A 16638-nucleotide genomic window follows, 5' to 3' on the forward strand; every position below is an offset into this window, starting at 1 on the left:
ACAGAAACAAAATTACAAAGGTATGCTTGTGTCTCAATAACTTAAGCAAGTTGCTATCACGATATTGTGAGGCCAGTTAAAAAGCAAAAACTCGCAAGAAAATCGAAACCACAATATTAATACCAATATCTGAAACCAAACTAGACTTATTACTGGTAATTTTAAAAGCATGGATGTATTAATATGAATGAAAGGTTAGCTTCATCCTGTTTTTCTAAACAGACGACATCACACGTCACCAGCCTACACCAATTTGTATTTTTTGGTTATGTATACACGAGGTTTTGACCAGCAATACAGCAACCCTAACTAAATTAGGTCATATTGTCACTGTTTTAATATCAATTAGTATTGCTTTGTTGCTACTCACTGTGTTTTAAGAATATGGAACCATTGGACTGCGAGTTCATGCCAATAATCTGTTTTAGTAAAAAGAATGATAAATGCGAATAGCTAAATAGCTTTTTGGTATAAATCTCTGCCCTAAAGATATGCACATACTTTTTGGCGTTTAGTTTTGAATTTACGTTTTTAACTTGATGCAATTTTCTTTAATTTTATTCAAGGATGGACGTTCTGCCCATTTCACAAAATACTTCAACTGAATGCATTTTGCCGTGTTTACACAAACCTTTTAAATTCTAAAACACTGAACCGGTAGATTATTCGGTTGGTTGCCATTGTTACCCGTTGCTAGGCAAATTGCAGATTTGAACGTTTATGTTCCTTTGAGTTTACAAATTTGATTTAAGGTAGCTGCAAGCATGAAACATCTACCTGCGAACTGATTGTAATTTCAAGACAATGCAAAACTAGTAGAATAAATCTAAACCCAACTCCAATAATATATTATCTCCGTTTAAAACATATGTCGTACTACTGCGTACAACAGCAGAAAAAATCGTATAGAAAAGCCGCCTGAATCTTGAGAATTTTTTTAGCACAGTATCAGTAGTCAATGACGAACATGTGGATCAAGTTTAACTTGTAACGTACGTTAGTACTTAATTCATCTGACGAATTCATTTCGTGGGGTGGAGGTGGAGTGGTAAGTCTGTTTACTGATATTGAGACTCCTAATTTAACATTCAGAGCCGTATATATTACCTTTTAATTTAACTTTTTACCTCTTAAAATAATACAAATTAATGATATATTACCTTAAGAGGTCTGGAGAGTGATATCTATCGCAAAGCGCTAAAAAGAAAGAAGTTAGAAAGTTTTCTATAAAGGACAAAAATGGTTGCTATGAGCTGGCTAAACTGGCAATTCCGAAAATGGTTGAAAAAATACTGGATAATTTGCTCTGTGACAATCCCCTTAATAGGGATTTTCAGGAAGCGAATTGCATCTGAGCATGCGCTGTTTTATTTGTTTTTATTTTCCTTCGAAAAATTCGAAAAGTACAACCAGTCCTACTTAGGGGAGACGGTATAGTGGTAGAACATTCTTCTGTAACCAAAGGGTTTAAGTTCGAGTCCCCACTTCGGCGCACATTAAATGTAGTGTTGGCAAGTAGTAGTAAGGAGTGAATATATACAGTTTTCGCTCCTTCCACATCTTACCCCCAAAAACCCCGCTTCCACCACTTCCACCACCACCTCATCCCAAAACAATTAAGAAACTAAATCATATGCTGATACTAACACATAATAATAATATTAATACAAATAATAACATATAATAATATTAAATGTAAGATATATGACAACATCAACGCATGCGCAAAAGCATATATGCTCGTATACAGATTATGAGTAAAGGGAAATTCCCCAATTACCAGTTACCGCAGTTCTATCAAATAAATATGACCAAGGAACATTGTGATGAATGTAGGATTGATCTTGATAAATATGATAGATGCTCCTGTGGAAAAAGGCTAGTTATGTGGGAAAATGCTGTGTTGGCAACACTATATGATGTACATCACCTACAACGGTGGGTGGTGTATTTGTAAAAATTCTTAGTTGGGCCTTGGTTATTATAATAAAGATGTTCAAATTCTATAACAACTCCGTAGAGACAAGGGATTTTTACAGCGAACCAACTGTGCTCGATATTGACGAGGTTCAAATTGAAAAAATAGTAATAAGCGATCCAATCCAAACCAACAAGGATAAGGATGAGCGACTCGTGATCGGTTATAAACATGATAGCAAAATATCATCACTATTGATCATAACGCCAAAGGGGCTGTATTCTAAAGGTGCATCCAGATACGATGATGGATCCTCCCTTACAATGTCATTTGATATGTATAACCAACCTGAATGGCTGGAAAAGTATAAGTGTATCCTGGCCAGGATTGAGAAACTATATGGTAGCGAATTCACGACCTCATCAGTGAAGAACAGTGGATACCTGAACACAAAAATTAAAGAATGGGAGGTTAAAATAAACACTTATTTCTACGATCAACCACTACCACTGAAGCAGCCTTGCAAATGCATATGTATAATAAAACTAAGCAGCATCTATAAGCAAAACTCCAAGCATTACCCGCAAGTCTCACTTGAGGAGTGTAAATACAAACCTGTTCAACAACCATTAAGGACACGACACCTTATTGATTTAGATAACGACGAGGAACCATTCGTTGTGATATAGTTAAAACTCGATAGATTTTTGTATACAACATTAGTATACAAAATAAACATGAATGATTTAAAAAAAGAAGCCAGAGAGCTGGGTATCCGTGGCTACTCCACCATGAAGAAGGCTGAAATTATGAAGGCAATTAATAAAATTAAATATAAAGATATTGCAACGCAGACCCTCGGTCCTCATTGTAAAAAATGTCTAGAAATCACATCTATGAAGCTTTTAGAGGAATACATAAGAGGCCTCGAAGCAAAACAGAAACGAACAATAATTTATGACGGAGATTTCATGGTTGACGCTAGTACAGGTGAGGTTGTGGGTATCGTCTCATTTGTTAATGAACAAATTAGATTATGAAATATTTAGGCAGTTCGTCTAGGTAGCGCTTGCATATTGCACAAACTGCAAGTTTTTTAACAATTCTACTCTCGCCTCATCGCGGCCTTTGGCCACAAGTGCTTGTCTCTCTTGTTCATTAATCGTTTTCACAATCTTTTTAGTACGCTGACGGATTAGTTCTTTTAATAGGAGATATTTTTTCTTCTCTTGCATTATCAGGCTAAATTCATAATCACTTATCACTCCATTCTCAATCGCCCTTGATATAAGGTCCACAATCCTTTTTCAATTTCGTTTCCGCTAATAATCTTATACTATCATGTTTTTTGCGTTTATAGTTCAGCTTCTTTCCACCTTGTTTTAAAGCAGTCTGCCCCAATCCAACGGCTATTGAGATTCCTCCCATCGCGACGGCCAGAGGTACGCCGATGCCGCTGAGCATACTAGCGATACCTACGCCTGATGTTATCACGCTTACGGCGAGCAATCGGTGGTCCATGTAGTGTACCTAAGTCCCAATCATCCCAAATTTCTTACTGAGTTTTTCTCGCTGCTTGACCTCGCTTCTCAGAAACTGTTCGATCACTTCTATTTTCTTTAATCGATACACGCGCCCCTCGTTATTCTCATGATCCGGTGCACTCGGCGGTAAGCTCGGGTAAAGTTTTGTAATATCCGACAATTATTTTATAAGCATGCACATCGTTAGTCCTACGAATAAAACGTTTTTGTCATGGTGATATTCATCCGTCAACATAATATTTAGTTGATCCGTCGAGCCCTTCAAAGGGAAGTAAACAGGGGTTTCAAAGTTCCACGTCAGCATGTCTCCCCAGTTATTTAACTCCTTCGTTTCAAGCATAGCCAGTATATTGGATCTTTTTCCATTAAGAAGGCATCTTTCCTCATCGAGTTGGTGGCAAACAAGTCTAAGCCTTTTGTATACATCAGTCTTGTATAAGCTATCGTGATCACCTTCTGTAAACATTGACTTGGTATCAAAATTATATCCCATAAAATCCGTCAATGTTTTATCAACTATCGCAACATAGCCCTTGCTAACTCTTACTTTACATACTCCGTTTCTAAGTACGAAAAGTTTGATCCTTCCTACCGAATGCTCGTTTACTATGGCAGCGAGATCCTCAATCCTATACAGACCTTTCTTGATAGTGATGAGGGTTTCAAAATCCCCAACTGTAAAGTCCCCATCATTGGTAGACCCAGGCGTCGCTTTGTAAATCTTGATATCATTTTTTTTTGAAAAGGTTCAGATAGGTAGGTTGAATGCTAATAGACTTCAATGCGATCATAGTATCCTCCTCCAGATATTCATCAAAGACTATTGGTTTCTCAATAGTCGTAATATATAACTGCTTCATCTTTTCTTTAAAGAAAAGATGAATATTTATAGCTATAATCCTACAGCAAAATACAAGTCCAACAGAGGCGAGTGGCCTCTCGGTATAACTAACTTGAATCATCAAGACATCTACGTGAGTACGACTGAACACATTTCCTTGGCCTTCCCACAGTTTACCAAATACCCCATCAAAGTTTCCACTAATATGTTGAACGATCCCGTGAGGGTAAATTGGAAAGGCCAAGCCTTGAATTATTAGAACATCCAATTAAATTTTTCTTGTCATTGCGCGACAACGGCGTTGGGGATCTCTGCCAAACACATGAGTGGCTCCGTACCCTTCGTTAACTCAATATTTAAATTTCACTAACTACCACATGCGTGGCATTCTCGCGAGAATGAAGGTACCTATGCCATTCGAAGGAGGCTTTTCACAATATGATAACCCCTATTCCACCTCGGGATACGCGCAGGTATGTCGTGAGCATGGTGTGGATGCCAACGTTTTGTACAAGTTCAAAGCAGTCATGTCATCATTGACGAGTGGTAGATGGTGGCCGCAGGTTGACGGAGATTGGGCCAAATTCATCATACCAACCTCCCAAGGTCTGACATCGGAGGGTCTAACCAAGCTTAGTGAAAGTATACGCGTCTATGTTGTCTTATCGCTAGGATCCCAAGCGAGTGCAAAGGCCTCAATTCTAGGCTCTAACGCCGATAACTATACAGCGAGGCAAATATTATTGCAGAAATTCGAGGATATGGTTCAACGTAAGGAAAACGTAGGTCAAGACATTATAGAATTTCAAAAGGTGCTCCAGTATGCACGAACACCAGTCAATTTCGCCGTAATGACCAGCGTATACATGCTTCCTTCAAATATGGAACTACGCATTGGAAAGATTGTGGGATATAACAACAACGTTTTAATCGCGTCCTCTAACATAGGTGTAGGTGTAGAGCTAGATCTGAACACCATGAGCCTTGTTGTCAAACATAAGGCAGCCTTCACCACACTTCCCAGGCAATATATCGAGTCGAAGAAAACCACGCCTCATACCAAGGAAGCTGCTGTTCATGATGATACCAAGGCCACCGTTATCACGTTGGGAGTAGGATTGATACTCGCATATGTGTTTTATCAACATACTAGACTTTTCATCAATTCTTACTCCTGTTACCCACATAGGCAACAACAATACCTACAGCACCTGCTATGGCCAAGTACAGGTGTGTCGCTACATATTCGACAACTTTGGAGGCTACCCTGAAGAAAAATGATATGATGGTGCCAATGATTCCTGGTAATGCAGCACCCGCTTTGCCTGCCAAATATTTTAAAAATTTCCCGAGTCTCTCTAATTGTTTTTGAACGAAACTTTTGCTACCACTACCTCCTCCTCCTGCTGCTGCCCCACTACAACCTGTCAGTGCTAAGACCAAAGTCGAGATAAGTAAGCCAATGGCTGATACGACACTAGCGATAGTGATCCCCTGCTCCTTGAATAGAATGGTCAATTTCTCCCGCAAGGATACATCATCTCCAGCGATCTTCATCAAAATCTCTTTGATAATTTTCAGCTGGCTTTGAATCTCGGAGGAAAATACGCCGTGTTGCTCTCGTAGGGCATCCTGGAATCTCTTTATCTCTTTGTTCCAAATGTCTATCTGTTCCTAGGTTGCACTAGGGTTGGCCTTCTTTTTGTCCTCGAGACTTTTGATCTGCTCATCTCTCACGAGTATCTTGTTTTCCAACATCCTCAGCTGACCACGGATCGTTCGAATACCTTGATCTAGTCCCCTTCTCTCACGATCCGTGAATATCTCGCCTCCTCCAAACGAAGTATCTTCCATCAAGCTCTCCGTATCGTCGAGTACTTTCCCGAGCAGTGGCTCCATCTCGATAGTGTCATCATTTGCCTTGACCCGCTCCATATCTTTTAAGAGCCTCCCAGCCGTTGGCGTGATAGGTGTACTATAGCCTTCGAACCCCATACGCCTCAAGCGATTCTTGGGGCGTAGCATCCTCAGCAGTATCGATCCAATAATTCTAAATTCGCCATTATCTTCCCTTGTGAGTCTTATATCATCGAAAAAAAGCTGGTTATTGTTCAGCCTAAAATTGTAGGTATCGCATCTAGCTTCGGCTCCTCATTCAACCCCATTGCAAGGTGTTTGTAAAAGCTAACAACCTTTAACCTTTTCAGACTTTCCCCTTGACTTAGCGTAGTGTCGTCTCCTTCCTTCTCCAGCAACCTCGCAACCATTCCGGTTGACTTAGCGTGGTGTCTGTCTCAGTCGCTTCTATCCCACTCGCATGAGACTCAGTGCTTGTTCCTTGAATATCCTCAAGCCTAAGAATTTCGCTCTCGCTACTAAACTCCTCAGGCTCGTCTGGAATGCGTTCCTCTGGCGTAAAGTCTCCTTCGTATATTGGATTAATAGGCATTTATTTCAAACCGCACCGCTATAAATAAAAGATGTCTGTTTTTGGTAACTTAGATCCAAATAAGGAGGTAAAAGAGATGTATGGGAAAAAACAAAGGGGGAAGGTATTGCACGTGCCATCCATAATTAATCAAAATGAGGACTTGTATGTTGAACGACGTAATTTTTCCCGGCTCAATAAAGTTGTTGTTTGACTTGGAATTGACTGGTACAAACAGCAAGGGTACCATAGTTTCAAATATTGGCAAAGCTCTGGTGCAAAATATCCGCATTACTTTGAATGGTAACGAAATTCAAAACATACAAGATTTTAACATATTGGCGACGTATAAGGATCTCTTCAAAATTCGAGCGGAATAACAACCTGATCCTTCAGGGCATCAACCCCAACGACGGCACCGTGAGGGCTCTCCAAGTCAAAGCCAGCGACCATGTTGGTAATAACGAGGAAAAGGCGATCGCTTGACACGAGATCTCCCTTTTTACCAAGCTGCACTCCACGATCGATTAACTTTTGTCGTGCATTTTGCGAGATACGATCAGGTCATCAAAGATGCTAGTACTCCGGCATCTGGAAGCACTGCGGCCAAGGCAGCCGATGCTGCCTATAAGATTAGCAATATCTGCCTAGAATTTGACAAGGTGGTCAATGACGAATTGGCAAGTGCTATAATGTCGCGCTACAGCCGTGTCTTGCTCAAGCAAGTCCCGACGATACAATCCACGGGTCTGGGCAACCTCTGCAAAGGCTTAGCGACGGTATTACTCTTCACATGACCAAGAAGGGCGACGGCACGGGTGATATACGGTGTTACGTATTCCTCCTAATGGACGCGCAATTGAATATTTTGGATGGTAGGTTTCACAGTGTCGAATATTAAAAGCATCAATTTTTTTGTAGGCCTTGGGTCTACAAAATAAATGGCAAGCATAGCAGTACTCGCAGGTGGAGCAATAATTAATCCCCTTGCCTTCAGTGGGTCAAATTTTTTGTTCAGTAAGCTCTCAGGTCATGGTTAAGAGGAAAGAAAACGTCATAACGAGGCTGTAGAAAAATTGCAGGCGGCCCAAGCTCAGTGGGTGCGCGATAGACAACAAAAAATAGACTGGTATAACCGACGGCGGGAGGAACAAAGATGGGTCAAAGTCTCAAGGAATTGGATGAAGGAATGAGGGAGTATTTCATCGCGACAATTGAGAAAGCTCCAAAATTATCCAATTTTTATGTCCCATCGAAGCAGCAACAAGACGGTGAGTTGACGCTCATTATTGGCTCCTTAGTCCTTTTAGGGTTCGTGGCGTACAAGTATATGTAATAACATTTTCGATATGTAATAAATATGTCAAAAGCAAAGCATGTTGTTACTCCAGAAGAAGCAAAAAAATTAAGCAACATCTATTACCAACCAGAACATCTATGGACTGGAAGAAAAGCTATCAAATTGCTAGTTAAGAGCTCTGGTCTTTCCAAAAAGAAAGTCATACTGCTAAGTCGCCAGCTATTATAGCTCAGACATATCAAAGGTCCGAAAAAGATCAACAATCCGCATTTCACTGTTACGAGACCCAATGAGATCCACCAGTTTGATCCCTTGTACATGCCCCATGATAAGGTCTATGGAAACACGTACAAATATATACTAACAGGCATCGATGTGGCCTCACGATTCAAGGTGGCGAGGCCCCTCAGAACCAAAAAGGCTCATGAGATCGCGGAGATGCTCAAGGACATATACAAAGCGGGACCTCTCCGCTATCCAAAGACTTTCCAGTGCGATAACGGTAGTGAATTCAAATCGGATTTAACGAAATTGCTGGAAGGTAAATGAGTGGAAATCAAAAGGGCAACTACCAAGTACCATCATATTTTCACCGCCTTTGTCGAATCGTATAATAAGGTGCTCGCCGAGAGACTCTTCAAGCCTCAAGATGCCCAGGAGCTGGTCAGTGACGAAACCAGTACCACCTGGGTCAAGCACTTGTACAATATTGTGAAATGCATGAACAACACCAAGACTGCGATGATATCTATTAAGTTAAGGCGATAAAACTCGAGGAAGTCCCACTTGCAAAAAGTAAGGAATATTCCGAGGAAAAACCGTTACCCGACGACGGCCTTTACCTCCATCTTCTACAGCCTGGAGAGGAGCATAGTGACTCTAAAAGACGCGCGACTGACGCTTTTTGGAGCAAGAAAACATACAGGCTCGACCGTATCGTAACTGGTACGAGGTTGTTATACTATTTGGCAGATGGACCTGATCGAGGTTGTGTGGCGGAAGAATTAATGTTGATTCCAGAGGATGTTGAAATACCTCCGGAGCATGTGAAAGAATGGTGACAAATTCTCGATTTTTGTGGTTCATAAGAGCTACAAAAACCATATCAGCGACTATGACATGCTGATATCATACATCCCCTCGAATAACTCGCGTGTGGCGTCATCGGGTAAACTAAAATGATTTCGCCATGAATTAGCTATACCAAGATTATCATCCTTGAACCTGTTCCATGTATGTACGGCGTTGGGATCGTCACATATTGGATTCCTTTTTACCATATCTGGATACATCTCCTGTAGGGTACGCAGCTGATCGTTTAGACATCGACGTTGACAACGAATAATGTAATGAGGGTGTTGGCCCTTTTTTTACATTCATTAGGATATTTCTTGTCAATAACACAGAGTACACTATCATGGGGATAACCACTAGGAACATACCGATCACGAAGCTCCGCATTTTCCAAGGTTCGTAGATCTAGCCGTCTCTCTCGCTCTTGCAGGTCATCGTTGAGTATTGCCAGGGCTTGACGATGTTCTTCGATTTCATTTTGTAATTTTTCCACACCTCTTTTAGTTAGCCATTTCATGACCTCAATAGCCCTTGGTTTTCGAGATCTATGTGCAATCTCTAATGGACCATCCAATGTCAGGAAAGCCTCGTCTCCGGTTACTTCCTTGGACAGTGCGTCTAATGCACCATCTGTTATCTCATGACGAGTCGTGGTTTTTACAACTCTGTATGTCGCCTTTACATCAACAATACCCAGAAACCTTCCCAAATCAGCGCGTTTAAACATTGGTTGGTCCTGATTGTTTACCAATATCTCAATGGTAGGCAATGTGTTAAATAATGTAATTGAGGACATATTTATTTAATTTACATTACTCCAACCAGGGTCCCAATGAGTAGGACGGTTATGAAAAAATACTTCCTCTGATACCTTACCCTCTCCATGACCTCATTTAACTATTCCTGAAGGGCTTCCAGTTGACTTTCCAGATAGGGTATGCGTTCGAGCTCTTCATGACAGGCTTTCAGCTGATATTTTAATGTTCTTATGTATGACATTTATTTAATCCAATATACTCCAGGCTCTGGGATGCTCCAGCCTAATATACAAACAGGCATGTTTTGATCCTTTAAGTTGAGTTTTAATGATGTCCCAATCGTCTATCAGGTTGGTTTCTTCGTCCACCAATTTTAAATCGGAGCGTTCACTAGGGTACCACATAAACAGCTGCTTTTTCTGCCGGCGGAAGTTCTTGGAGATTGCCGTGTAAGTTTGCGTAAGGATCCAACAGTTGTGCCTTCGATGTCTCCCAGAGATTGCGAGCTCAAGTAAGGGTTGCCTTCGTTTGTCGAGAGATTCATCAGCGATGATATCATCGACGATAAGTAATGTTTCTTCACCTGCCAGCAGCGACGACAGCTTCTCGATCCAGTAATAGAGCTGGTCACCGGGTTCTATTAGAAATACATAGGGGTCTTTCCACAGTGAGGCCCGATCGAGGTAAGTTCTATTGAAACGTATCGTGGGACAAACGATTATAATATTATGAAAGTGACCCTTGTATTCATTTTCCAAAAGATCGAGAACACGCTGCGTTTCCCCGCATCCTGTGGAGCCTGTAAATATTGTTGTGCACGGGTCTTTAACAATGTCTAGAGTCATTTATTCAACTTGTGTATACCCTCGGGTATACACAAACCTTGTATGTGCTTACTTAGGTTTTGGGACAATGGAGGCTGGTATCCAGCCTTTTGAGACGGCCATTTCACCACTTCCTCGACCTGCTGTAAAATATGCTACCATTTTCATAACGTCGCTGGTATCCAATTTGGTCGAAGGACTCGAGAACCCAAGGAACTTCTTCCCAACCATGGTATATGCAAATGTGAACCCGAGGTCCACGACTGTCTCATAGATCATATCGATGATTTCCTTTTGCTGTGGGCTTACGTTTGTAGACATACTTTATTATAAAGCTCATCGCATCTTGAAAATATCAATATCGTGGTTCGTGGTAGGTTTATGCTGAAGCGTTGGTGGAGGCTGCTGGGTACCCGCGGGTCTCTTACGGATAAAATATATGACACCTCCAATACAGGCGATCGCGAGTAGGCTTCCACCAATGTATACACCACTGCTTGACTGTATAGAAGTGCCTCCAGAAGAGGTTTTGACTGGAGGTTGTACAGCACCCTTTTGTTGATTCAGATCTTCCTTCCTCTTCTTCATCAGTGCTGCCAACTTGTGACCCTGTGCTACTCTCCCCGGATGCTTTACTGGCTTTGTAGTAACTCTCTCTTCTTGTGGCTGTTCAATGCTCATTTCTTTATAACTACAACGAGTTATAAAAATCACTTCCCTCTAGCTTAATCTTCATAACATACAAGTCCTTCTCTTGGTGGCCTTTAAACCGTTTCTACCATCGACCATAACCCTATGCATATGTTTGGTTGCCACTAAATCATATGCTTGTGGTGGGAAGCGATCTCCTGCAGGTGTCAGGATTTCTATACCACGTGCACAGTCCCCGTAAACGGCTGTAATATCTGTATACCTGCAGGCTGTTTTTCCGCCTGTGAGTAACAGGTTTACCCGTTCAACCAACTCACGATTACCCATGTGTATCTTCGATAGGCTGTTTCCCATTCTTTTCTTTATCTTCATCAACCTGCTCTTCACCACTCTTGGACGTTGAGAGCTGGGTATGATTAATGGTATGTGCCGCTACCAACAAAGGCGCGAGAAATCTCCCGAATGCTGTATAGACGAGGATTCCAAGATCAGCTATGGATTCGCGGATAATAGGATCGTTTTCTAAATCATGACGGAGATCCTCGGGACTATCGAGCGGTACAATATTTCCTATTGCCTTAGTGCAGAAGCTTATCGCATGAGTTGAAAGGGCCAAGGCAGTCTTCTGCCCTTTTTCCACCAACTCGCGTTCAGTAAAATCATTATAAATTTGTCAATGACCTCAGGTTAAGATTTGTCCAGGAATGCCTCCGTATATTTTTTCGATAGTAAACGAGGCTTGCATTTGCGGGCATTCTTCAAAGCCTGGCGTTTATCCATAAGTTGATCAACGGCCTCTGCTACGGCAGGAGTACAGCGAGACATAGGGATATCTCACATAGCATGTTTATTTTTCAAAACAAAACCCTCGTAAGGGAACCCTATGGGTGCTTTGTTGTTTTTGTTGTTGTTTGAACCCAGAGGGTTTTTGATTCTGCGAGTATACCAATCAGAGCCTTTGGTTTTCAATATCCGAGGTGTTTTTTCAGTGCTGTCCTGCTTTGCAGGCTTGGCGTACTTGCTCTTTATACTCTATAAAGAATGTCGTGCTTGTACTACGCATTAACGAAACCCACCTTTTTAAGTGAGCAATTTCAGAGGCCGTTCCTAGCACTGACATTTAAATGGCATTTTGGCACAATTTTTCCGGACTGGGACATTGTGTGGTAGAAACCAGGACGAGACGGCCGCCTCCAGGTAAGGCATCCGTACCCGTCAACCAGGTCTAAGCCTGCTACCACAATTTTACTACATATCGAGCTTCGTATATAGCTATTCAGTATCACCTTGAGTATTACCTGTGTGAAAATTCACGCATCACCGGTTAGGTTGTTTACGCATCATACAGAAAACCCCTTGATTATTCAGAAATGTTTATCATTTCTGAATGGATGAGGCAAATGAGTTTGTTCTTGTTTTTTACCGACTCATACTGAAAAGGAGATATATCTACAACCTTTCTTTTGATTCTCCGCGATCCGCATTGGTTGCATGTTGGTGTAATGGAGTCCTGCGAGTTGAACTTCTTCGCTTGGATATTCACCATTATCTCGATACTTGAGTGGTACCTTGTGATCTAGTTCCCACTGTCCCCGGTTGCTCCAGCTCATCCCATCTCTGAACTGATCTTGGATATGGCCAATGAAAGTGCAGATATTGCATCCAAGGTACTCCTGGGAGGCTATCTCCGTGTCATTGTTTAGAGCAGCGCGAATCCTGGCTAGAATGCGGTGATACTGATACCAAGGAAAATCACAATCCTTACAATGACCATGCAGTTTTTTATGCGGGCATTTGGTACGTTCCCGTGACGCATTATGACTATCCAAGCATTTGATACATTGTTTTGTCCGTTGCCTATTACGCTTGTTAATCTTGAAATTATCAAAAGATAAAGTTTTTTTACAGTTTGAACAGCACTTGGTCTCCTCCATTTTTTGTTGTATATACTATCAATATATACAAACTTTGGGACAAAAGTCATCACTTATAATTCTAATGGCTTTGTATGAACACCATCCTCATGTACAACTCTCTTATCATAGAACGCTGATAGACCTAGCTTATTTTGCTGATATGTGACCATCCCTTGATTATGTACCCGGAACCCCCAATTTTTTGCATTATTCAACTCTCCATTAAGTGCTCGCATATATCTAGACCATGTTATCTCGTTCTGTCTTTTCGACATGCCTTTACACGAGAATTTCGTGCCATCTTGACCTTCGACGAAGTAACATTTACACGTCGGCGCTATCATCCTGGATCCGATGAATTCTTCTTTGAACCAAACTCCGGTGCGACTCGAGTGCTTGTCGGTAACGAGCCAATGAGCCACATCCTCATCGTACTGCTCGAATAATTCAGGACGAACAACATCACGTAGTTTATCTCCAGAAACCGGTGAGTCCGTATCCATGTAAATGTACTCAAGATCGTCCAAGTATGGGCTCCTCATAGCGGCATCTACTACCTTTTCATCCTTTGTAAATGTGGTATTGTTATGTCTCGCCAGGTCCTCGATCATCTTTCCGTAGAAGCTGTTCCCTTTCAATTTTGCTGTATCGCCAGCGATGCGCTTGTCGGGGTCTTTATCAGCTTGACGCCGCGCATTCGCGATTTCTTCCGGGAACCGAGTTTGTATTTGAGTAGCTGGTAGCAAGCCGTAATTTTTAAACCCTGATTAAGATACCATTTAAGCAGCTCCGTACAAAGCAGGATCTTATAAGCTCTCACCACTCCCAACAGCTTCCAAGTGCCTGGTATACATTTTCGCCCGGTCTTGGTCAAATAATCGTGCATATGCTGCGGAATTTGATTGTCAGCGATCTCTCTAACCACAAATAACGGTGACATTTCGCTAAATTTGTCGTACAACTCAGTAGGGACTTCAATGTCAACTTGAGCAAACCCGAAGAGCGATCCATCAAGAATGTCTCGCACCAGTTCATCTATTTTTTCAGCAGGGTCTGCCATTTTGATCAGCTTCTCCTTACCACAAGGGAAGTCCTGCAGCAGGGTGCTAGGGTAGAGCATATTGGCGTCATACCCGAGTATAGTCTTACATTTTTTGGTTCGTTATAAATATGTGAGCGAATACCCGTCACATTACTCTCATGGTACCTGCAAAATACGATAGCTGGACCACCTACCATGCCTGTTTGGAGGAGTTCATAGGCCTCGTTCTTTGTACACATTGTACAAGCGTTTTGAACCTCCTTGCATGCTTTGCATAAGGCTTTGGTACAACAAGCCTCGCATTTATGCTTACACGGATCACCCGGAGCATAAAGCTTTATATCCGGGTTCAACCGCAAGGATTTATTCAGTACATACCGCATCGACACACCCGGAATGTAACAGCATCTTTCAAATATCAATCTCATCCTCGTAGTACGTATTGCGGGTCTTCTCGACGGCCTCAATAAATGGTATTACATCCGCCATATTGTTTTCACCAATCCAGCATCGTGACGCATTCTCTTTTAAAAAAATCATTTCTGAACGTCTGGTAATCTTCGGGTGAGAGGGTGTTTTTACCACTGAGTGTGCTATAAAAAGCCTCGTGATGGACTGGGCCCACATGGTTCAACCTTTCGTAGCATGTTAGCCATTCATATGGAAACACCAGCTTCTCGAGATCACAATCCAATGACTTGCACCATTTTTCATAACTCAAACCTGGTTCTAGGAAATTTTTTATATCGATGAATTTGAACCTCGATGTGGTTAGAAACATGTAGTCGTTGTCTTTTTTCGCCACTTTGATATTATCATCATCCACAATTCGTTCAACAAGATACCGCTTTATCGTGTTGATATCATATTTACCGCTATTGAAACTGATCACCGTCACTTGATTTATCCACTCGTGCCAAGCATTTTGAGTTTGTTCCGGGAGCATATCGAAATCATCTGGCTTAGGATATATACGTTCGACTTCTTGGACAATCCTCATTTGTCTCTGCTCCAATTGTTCGACGAATTTTTGCACAAGCACCTTTGGGTTTTCATTCATGATGAAGGTAGGATGTTCTTGTAAGCTATTGTGGATGGCTACGCTGACGGGTATATGCTCGGAGATATATGTTAAATCAGACGTGGGCTGTTGATTCAATGGTGCCAGGAGGGCCTCGAAATCAAAAACGATAAAGTGAGGATATGGTCGAAATTTTTTCTTGAATAACCTCTTGGCCTTGAGAGGCTTTTTGCACTCCCATGCAGTGACAAGATTGTACCCCAGCCCTCGAATGTGGTCTTCTTTAAATTTGGTACGATTGAAATTATTTTTATCTACGTTGGTTCGCTGTGGTTGACATGGACATCCGTGCCATTTACAGCCGTGGTATACGTATACTGTCTTTGTATGGGGCTCATACCCATCGATCTTGTATACAGCCTTACTACCCTCACGTATCACGCGTTCTCCCCCATGCCCACAAAGAGCATGATGTATATGCCTACCTGTTTGCTTTGACATGGCTTCAATCCATTGGCATGCCGCGTAACTGGAACCCTTATCAGGATAGAATACCTTTTCAGAGCTACTCTGCATGCGCTTAACCCTATCACCTTTACAAATGATCTTTGTCTTGATACCTTCGCATTCATTATGTTTATGTCGTGTGAGGTTCTTCGATCTGTTGAATCTTTGTGTACAAACCTCGCATTCCCAATGCTGAGTCAATACATCCATTTTCTTGATATAAAAACAGTGACCAAAGAGTGATCGTGCCCAAACCCTTTTTGTATTGGGCTTGTCCATATACGAGACGCCATGGAGCCTTGTCGAAGTTTGTCTTTGGTTCGAAGACTCTGATATTAATTTCAAATCTTTTAGCGAGTCCACGAGCCTCGTAGCACGTACATCCTCCCTCTTTAATTTAGGTTCTTCATAGTATTCACGAGCTAATTTGAGGGCTGTCTTTGTGAGGAACTCTGTCCCTCTTTTTACATCCGCTCTCTCCCTTACAGCTAGACACCTCCAGAAGCATAGATTGTCCGTTCTAGCATCTTCACCGTCCATGGCATCTTTTTCCGCGCAGCCAATCTGGTAATGGTCCACATCCAAGTAGGGGTTCCCTCGTAGAAATTATCTTGACTTGTACGTGTCTAAATACTACCTTGCCCTCATATGCTCCTGGTGTCTCGATAGTTCTATCTGGTGGCAAGTAGGCTTTCGTCCAAAATTCGGCATCCTCAAGATCAAGGCGCTTATTCTTGCATTCATCCAGAAAGGCCTCGATGTCAGCCATGCTTGAAAGTGACCTTGAGCTCTTGGTTTTGTGATAATTCGCAAC

This window comes from Hydractinia symbiolongicarpus, chromosome 3, assembly GCF_029227915.1.
Source record: "Hydractinia symbiolongicarpus strain clone_291-10 chromosome 3, HSymV2.1, whole genome shotgun sequence".
Lineage (NCBI taxonomy): Eukaryota > Metazoa > Cnidaria > Hydrozoa > Anthoathecata > Hydractiniidae > Hydractinia > Hydractinia symbiolongicarpus.